The sequence below is a fragment of the Mus pahari genome, chromosome 6 (assembly GCF_900095145.1).
Source record: "Mus pahari chromosome 6, PAHARI_EIJ_v1.1, whole genome shotgun sequence".
Taxonomy (NCBI): Eukaryota; Metazoa; Chordata; class Mammalia; order Rodentia; family Muridae; genus Mus; species Mus pahari.
In genome coordinates, this window is record NC_034595.1 from 77,396,430 (window position 1) to 77,405,136 (window position 8,707).

Sequence of the window (8,707 nt, forward strand, 5' to 3'; positions counted from 1 at the left end):
CCCATCATTTTCCCTGTTTTTCAGTCTGTCTTGGGTTGTTAAGGGTTTGTAATTACTCAAAAGTATAATATGATATATTTTTTGTTTGTTTGTTTTTCGAGACAGGGTTTCTCTGTATAGTCCTGGCTGTCCTGGAACTCACTCTGTAGACCAGGCTGGCCTCAAACTCAGAAATCCTCCTGCCTCTGCCTCCCAAGTGCTGAGATTAAAGGCGTGCGCCACCACGCCCGGCTTAATATGATATATTTTTGATAGGTCTATTATTTTTATTTTATAAGTGTTTTCTTGTATGTATGTGTATGTTCCACATGCATGTTTGGTGCCCACAGAGGCCAGAAGAGGGTGTCATATTCTGCAGAGCTGGAGTTACAGAAGCTTATGAGTTGCCACATGGACCAAACTGTTTAAAACCAACTTCTAGCTCAACTCTACACATAAGGTTTTGAAATAATTTTTAGGGTAGGATAAACTAAAGTAGAAAATTTAATACCAAGCTAGAAATACTGAAGACAAGCACTTTTGATTAAAAACTTTATTAGCTTTCTGCTTCTCATAATCACACATCATCTTTTAGGAGTTAACACGACAGATCAGAGCCTGGTCCCCAGTACACAGTGAGAGAATTCGGCATTTGGTGACTCTGACACATGATCACATAAACCACCCCAGGAGAGTCCCCATTCCTCTTCTTAAATATGACGACAAGCATCATTCTGTATCTTTTCTGATCCCATGGTAACTTACAGATCAGACCTACTCCACTGTCTTACCCGGTGTTAGCGTGTAGCCAAATATGTAAAAAGGCAGCAGCTAGACAAACATTATGAAATGCTGCAGTCTAAATACTATAGTAAACTATTCTTTCTTAGGAAAAGCCAACGGAGACTATGAGGAGAGCTCAGGCATTTGACAGAGCTACTGCAGGAAGGGATGGTGAGGAAGGGGTCAGAGCCCCATGTTGTTCTCTGGTGTCAGTAGGAATATTTGGCAAGAGCTGGGAGTATAAGAGGGTGGGAAAGGTTACTCTGAATTTACGTAGTATTTCAGTTTTAAAACATTCTATTAACTCTGAAATAGAAGTTCACATCTGTAATACAAATAGGCACACATGGTCAAGGTGATTAAAAGGTAAATTTAAAAGGCTATCCATGTAGAGGAAGTTTTGCAGGTGTCTCCACCCTCCCCACATGTCTTATAATTTACAGTTCACTCCTCAGAAAGGTCCCTTTAAGAATGTTAGTTCTTCACCCATGACTCAGGGTTTAAAAGCAGCAGCAATTGTCTGAAGCAGGAGCAGTTAGCAACACTTCGTGTAGAAGGAACTCTAGAGGGAGGAGTAGGGTACAATGGAATGGTCAGACTGCCATGTTAGTCTTCCCAACTTGAAAGAAACAATGTATTATTCTGTTTATTTAAACTTAATCCATAGAGTGTTATAAAGTATTTATATATACATACATACAAACAGCACTGTTTTCCACAGCCTACAAGTGCACCCACATATTAATTCACAAAATGATACTTAGAGGATACAGTAATACTTTTATGGGTCCATAATGGAGAGAGACATTACAGCTACACATTACAGTAAAAACCATTTAACAGTGTTCTGATATATCAGTGTTAGCTATTGCCCTGCACACGGTGCTGTTCTTTGAGACAAGGCTTCGCTCCATGGCTGTGCTGGCTTGGATGACCCTCCCATCCTTCTGCCTTCCAAAGGCTGGGATTACTGATGTGAGTCACCACACTTAGCTTTTTTTCATTCTTAAGCATAAAGTTCCTCAACTTCTCACACTGTAATTCTAATCATTCTATTAAACTATCAACAGATGTCCTATTTGTTAGCAAGAAGTTGGAAAGGCCCAAATGCTTGCAAGAACGAGAGGTCATTATTAGTAGAGATAAGAATAAACATTGAATTCATCCATACCCTGTATACTTAACATACATTCATTTTTCTTTAAAAACAAAACCAAAAGCAACAAACTTGTCTGTTGCAAAAAGGAATTGTTTATACCTGTAGTGACATGCCCTTCCTAGAACCAGGAGTCCTATCTTCCAGGAAAATGGGTTTTCTATTGAAATGTAAGGCCCCTGCCTGCACTCTGTAGGATACATGGGTCATACATCCAATATCACCTGCGGCCGGCTAGTCTCTCTGACTTTTGAGAGAGGATCTCACTAAGTAGCCTTGGCCTCAAACTTGTGCTCTGCCTGCTGCAGCCTCCTGCAAGCTGGGACTAGAGGTGTCTGGCTTATGCTCTAACTTTTATAGATAAATGATGATTGGAGTTTTTAAGGTAAAGCCAAGTTCAACTCTCTAAGTGACAGGTGAAATCAGGACACTTTGCTCTTAGAACCTACCCACCTCTCCATGGGAAAGGGACCAAATATCTGCCAAGGAGCAGTGGAGAAGGCCTGGTAGAACAGCAGCTGAGGTGAATAGGAAATACAGGCACTGAGACAATGGGGCAATAAAATCCGGGAGCCTGGTCACCTCCCCAGTAACTCAAAGTGCAGCTGTAACTACTTTAGCACCACCGAAAGGAATTTAGTTTTGAAAACTTATGTTTTGCCAGTGGTTAGTACAAAGAAAAAAGTGTGCCCATGCGCTGACCTCTGGTGGGGAAGAGCCAGGACACACATCACGATGCCTCCATGCCTCTCATGCTTGTCTCATAAAAACGATCTGCCAAATTGAAGACACTTTCACAGAGGCCAACTGGAAAGGAGCCCTCAGACCCTCTCTACCACTCTGAACTTCTGAATAGCTTTTTCTCTGGGGAAGTCAAGGGTTATTCACAAACAAATTGATTCTCAAGGGGACTTGGTGAGGTAGGTGAGGGCAGGTGACACCACTACAGGGAGACAGGCAGAGAAGGGGAAGAAAATGCCAGAGGTCACGGAACAGATGAGTGGCAGAGCCAGTGTGAGTGACACCCAAGTCTCTGGCATATGCTCTGCCAACCTTTCTACTCTCAGAGGCTTAAATAATTTCTCAATAGCCCCCTTTTAGTGAGACCTTTTAAAAGTCACACCGGTTACAGCTCACACCTGACTAGAGATGGGCTGAATTTTTTCTCTTTCTAGAGACAGGGTCTTATATTGCCCAGACTGACCAGAAACTCAAATGTATGATCCCATGCCTATACATTTATGTTATTTTATTTATGTGCATATGTTCCCACTGTGGCCAGGAGGAGGCATCAGACCCCCCTGGGGGGGGGGGGTTGGAGCTCCAGGCATTTGTGAGCTGTCAATGAGGGTGCTGGGAACTGAATTCTGGTTCTGACAGCACAGTAAGTGCTCTTAACAGTTGAGCATCTCTCTCTAGGCCCTAAAAATGTATTTTATTTGTATAGTATTTTTTACACACCAATAAATCAAATGTGATAAATATATCTATATAATAACTTTAAATAAATATGTAAGAGGAATGAATAGTTTAAGAAAGCAAGAAATATGTAAATTAGAAGGAATTGTCTAATATTAACCCATTCAACCTATTTTAAAAAAATATACTTAAGAAGCCATGTACTAAAATAAGTCAGAAAGTTTCTTTTTCTTGGTCTGGAGCTTGTGATGTAGACTAAGTTGGTGTCAAAAATCAGAGATTGCCCTGTCTCCTGGTGTGTTTTGACTAAAGGTATGTGTGACCATGCCTGGCTAAAACAGTCTTCTCATCAAGCAGGAACTTTTGGCATAGGGCCCTACTTCCCCAACTATTCTAAAGACTATTCATCCATAGTAGAAGCCTATGTAAACTGCCTGTAAACCATTGTGTTTAAAGAAAAGTTGTGCCCTGGGCTAAGAAGGCACCTGGAAAACGTTCAGAAAAATGAGCCCACCAGTCCGTGCTTGCTATTCTTGGTGGTTGTTTCTTGGAGGGGGGCAGGGGCAGGGGCAGGGGCAGGGGCAGGGGCAGGGGCAGGTTTGTGCTTGCAATGCGTGTGCTTTGCCACCTGCAGTACACTGCTAGCCTATACTAGTACATATGTAGGCTTGCAGACCCTCATCTCACCAACAGTGAGTCATTTCCTGACTGTGAAAAGAGAGGGGTTTGCAATTAGTCATCACCAAGATCAAGTGTATTGCTATAAAAACCAAAGCTTCCTCTTACTAACTCTTTGGGAGCAAACTGGATGTACTAACCAGATGGACAACATCCTTCCTTCCTTCTAACCCACCAGTGTTTTCCCCAAGTCTACACAGGAAAGTCTGACAAGGCTCAGACTGGGGTTTGCTAAGGAGAGACCCACCAAAGTTACAGTAACGCCAGGCTTCTACTTAAGGATAACAACTTCATGTGACCTCCTCACTACAATGCAGAGGTGACTTCTAAGATGTTAATTTGCCAAGAGCACGCATAGCTCTGGGTTTGGGACAAAGAGCTAATACACGTCTCCAGTACAAACCCTTCCTTGACATCCCTGTCAAACAGCAGCAACTGCTCTGTTATCTGTGAATTTGGAAAGTATTAAGACATGGTTTCTAGGATTCCAGCAAAGAAACTGTCTCCCCATTCCCCTTCACTGCCTGCTCGCACAGCCTTACTGGTCAGAGTCCTCATAGACTCCCTCCTGTTTCACAGATCCTTCAATAAGGGTAGAGTCACACGCACACCAGACTGGAACCATTCCTTCTTTCATCTGAAGATTATCAAACAGCTAAGTCTAGGCAGTTTTGTTTTTTGTTTTCTTTTTCCAAACAAAAGTCATAAAGATGAAAGCTTTAGGCATGAAATTCCAGACTAATTTCCCTATCCAGTCTCTGATGAAGCCTAGATGCAAGTTTCCTAGGATGGCCTCCAACTCAGTACATAATCAGAGAGAACCTTGAACTTTGATCCTCTTGAGTGCTGGGGTTACAGGAATGTACCACCAAGCCCAGTGTGTGAAGCACTAGGGATTGAACTCAGGGCTTCAGCCATGTGAGCCAAGCCGTCTTCTGCACGAGCTATACCCCTAGCCACTGATAGAGCCTCTTAAACTGCAAACACAACATTACAGACCTGCACATAGTCCATTACTGGGAAGAATCAAACAAACCCAGGGAAGCCTTCTGAGCAAGGTGCACAGATGTTTTTTACCCACAGGACTGTACTTGAAGGTTCTTTTATAGATGACCTACACCTCCCTGCACAAGTACTCGGCTCTGAAGAGGTGGACTGTGAACTTAAACAAACCACCCAGTATTTCATTGTTGATGTGGCGCCGATGCCAGGTATCTGGGTGTGTGGAGCCTCCCACGGAAGCTCAGGTACCCAAAAGCTTTCAGAAAAGAAAACTGGATTTCAGACAGCCTCTAGAACATTAGTGTAAAAGAATGATCTGCCCATCTACTTGGAACAATGCTGACATACAATAAAATTGAAGATATAGTGATCAAGGTGACTGGCAGGGAAAAAAAAAAAAAAAAAAAAAAAAAAGAGCCACTTGACACACTCTCTCCTTAACAGTTAACAAGCCATCCAATCAGTGTGCTGACATTCAGTGAGTACTTGGTGGGTGAAGGAAGGAGTGAGCTCAGAAGGTACATTAGAAAGCAAGGTATGTGACCAGAGAATGCAGAAAGCAATGACTTAGCATCTACATGAAATTACATGCTGATTCAGTTTACAGTGTGTTTTTACTTACTATAAAAAAATACCTTCTGATTTGTAAGTACCTAAAGCCTTCCCATTTCCCCCTCTCACTGGAGAACAGAATCTAGTGAGGAAGTGAAACAGTGAAACTGAGCCTCAACAGTTTGACATTTAAAAATTCAAGAACAGATAAACATTCTCTTTTCATTTCTTACAGGAAAGAAAAAATTCCTTAGCAAGCAAAGAAGGAGTGTAAAAATATAATGGAAATATTTTACCTTCTTAAGAGAATACATATTTTTTATAGTTTTATATTTAAAGGAATTAATGTGCCAATATAAAGGAGACTGATCTACTAGAAAACTGCAATGACTGTATATACTTGAAATTAATATTCTGTAACTACACTTTGTATTGCTTTTCAATGAGCTCAGGTCACCACTTTCTTTGTTTGTTTTTTGCATTTTTGGAGATAAGGTCTCACTATGTGGCCCTGGCTGGCCTGGAATTCACAGAAGTCAGCCTACCTCTGCGCCTCTTGAGAGCTGCAATTAAAGCCCTGCACCATCACTTCAGGCCCTCTGAGGTCGGTTTTAATCAGCCGAAATACTTTTATCATTCTGTCTTTGCTCTTCCTCGATATCTACACTCTTTTTCTTCACTGATACTCAGGGTTGAACCAACTTTAAAACTATTCTAGGAAAATTCAGGGTAGCAAATCTTCCAAATAATTATGGGTAGGAAAATCTCATTTGGAAATTATTAACAACGTACATGTCCTTTTCCATTTGTCTTCCTTACTATAAAAATGAATCACAATCTTGAGCAATGTACCTCAAGCTAAAAAAAAAAAAAAAAGAAAAGAAAAGAAACCAAACAATCATTTATTTGACAACTTCCCCCAAACTGCAATCAGGTAAAATAAATCCAGTTTATTAATGTTTGTTTGCTCCCAAATGAAGGAGAAAAATAAAACCTAACTTATAGAGAAGCCCTCTGTCCTATCTATATGTAGAAACCCACCTAAAGACTGTCTTTAATGCCCATTGTATAAAATACTAAATATTCTAAAGTGGAAAATAGTGCTAATGGTAAAAATCCAAACTCTATAGGATTAGTAGTTTGGTTGATAATATTAACATGCTATCTCAATTTCTGCTAATATCACAATGAAAGAGAAAAAGCTAGATATAGCTATAAAAATAAAATACCTTAAACCCAACATCTGGGTAAAATGCAAAAGTTGCACACAAATTGCCAATACATATAAACATCACTATAGAACAATTAATCTTAAAAATAAACTAATAATTGCTATTAAGACATTATAAAAATGAACAAGTTTAATGTGCAAACAGCCAGAGCTCACCCCAGACAATCAGTGTAATGTTACTGACATTGTTATATAATGCTGCGGACAAGGTTACTGAGGGGGGGTGGTTTCTGTTATCTCCCGGAGGAATGGTCACCAAATTCACAGGCAGGAATTGGTTAAGTTGGATTTAGCTGTTTACTGCTTCTTGCTGTAAGACAAAGCTGCTAGCTTCCTAACAGATGACTTAATGGGCTTGAATGGGCTCACTTTGCTTATTCCTACAGCCCAAACTGCATTTTTTCTTCCCCCTGTGCTAGGGATGAAATCAGGGCTTTGCATATGCTAAGTAAGCACGAATACTCTTCCAGGGAGCACACCCTCAGACTGCAATCAATTGTTAAATAATTGACTATGCCCTCTTCCTGACATTTTCTACAGTCCTTCCACCCTAAAAACCAGGAATCATTTAAAATAGTCATTACTGTCTAAAAACCAAAATCTCCCTACCGTCTGAGCTGTCCTGTGGCTTTCTCCCTTAAACTGGTCTCAGTGATGTAGCTCTTCCTTTGTAAGCACTGTCCTTAAAGATGAGTCACCAGGACAGGTTAGGTAGGGAGGTAACCTGTGCTAGAACAGGAAAGGCTCCTCATAGTAGAAAGCTCCTGCCATGGTACCTTTGCCGTGGAGCACTTACTATAGCATCTGTTATCTTAGCTATGCATCATAGATACTTCAAACATAGCTGAGAATTAAAAATTATACTTTCAAATTTACAAAATCAATTCGGAGAGCATTAACTTAGACATGTTATTACAGAGGTCCCTTGGTTCTCTAGACCAAAATCAGGACAACAAATAACACTATTTATATGAAACTGACATCTTCTTAGTATACTAAATTATCATAAAAAGCTTTATGTTGTTTGAAAAATAAAAATCTACAGCACCATCTTCAGAAAAGGCACTTTCTGAGAACCACCTTGCTTCTAAAAAATGATCCACTGTCTACCCTGAAAAACCTCTTTACTCAGACCCTAAAACAACGGCAGATTCTGGTGACCTTAGACATTGATTTAAAAAAGGAAGGGGACCCACTAGCTGGCTGGCGATTTGAGAAGATCCTAATTTTGTCATCTGTTTGCTCTCTAGAACTTTAACATGGTCTTCTACCGGGAATCCAACCCTTCACCCTGGGGTTCGCCAGCCCCATTAAAGCAAAGTCATTAACTTTCATGCTTTAAGAACAAAAGATTCTTAAGAAAACTCTGGGGCACTCCTTTTGATGGGTGAAGTAGACTTCATCTGGCCATGGACTGTGGCAACAGAAGCCTTCCTTGTTCATCTTAGAGTTGCTGACTTATAGGGAAAATTAGAAACATAAAATGTAATGTTATAATCTTTTGTGATATATTTTATTGCTATATAATCACCTTCCTTCCCTGGGTCTCAGCCTGGGTTTAATTAATCACAGCATATTTATCATTGTCAATATGTTTTAGAGGCATTTTTTTCTGATTTCTTTTGCTGTGTGTTTTTCTTTTTGGGGGCAGGGGGTTTGGTAAAGTTGGGGGGACACAGGATTACTATGTATCCTAGACTGGCCTCAAACTGTCCAGGTTGGTCTGGAACTCCAGATCATAGGCATGTACTAAGCGGCCTTTCTGATTTCTATAGACTTAAAAATAACAACATTTAGCCGGGCGTGGTGGCGCACGCCTTTAATCCCAGCACTTGGGAGGCAGAGGCAGGCGAATTTCTGAGTTTGAGGCCAGCCTGGTCTACAGAGTGAGTTCCAGGACAGCCAGG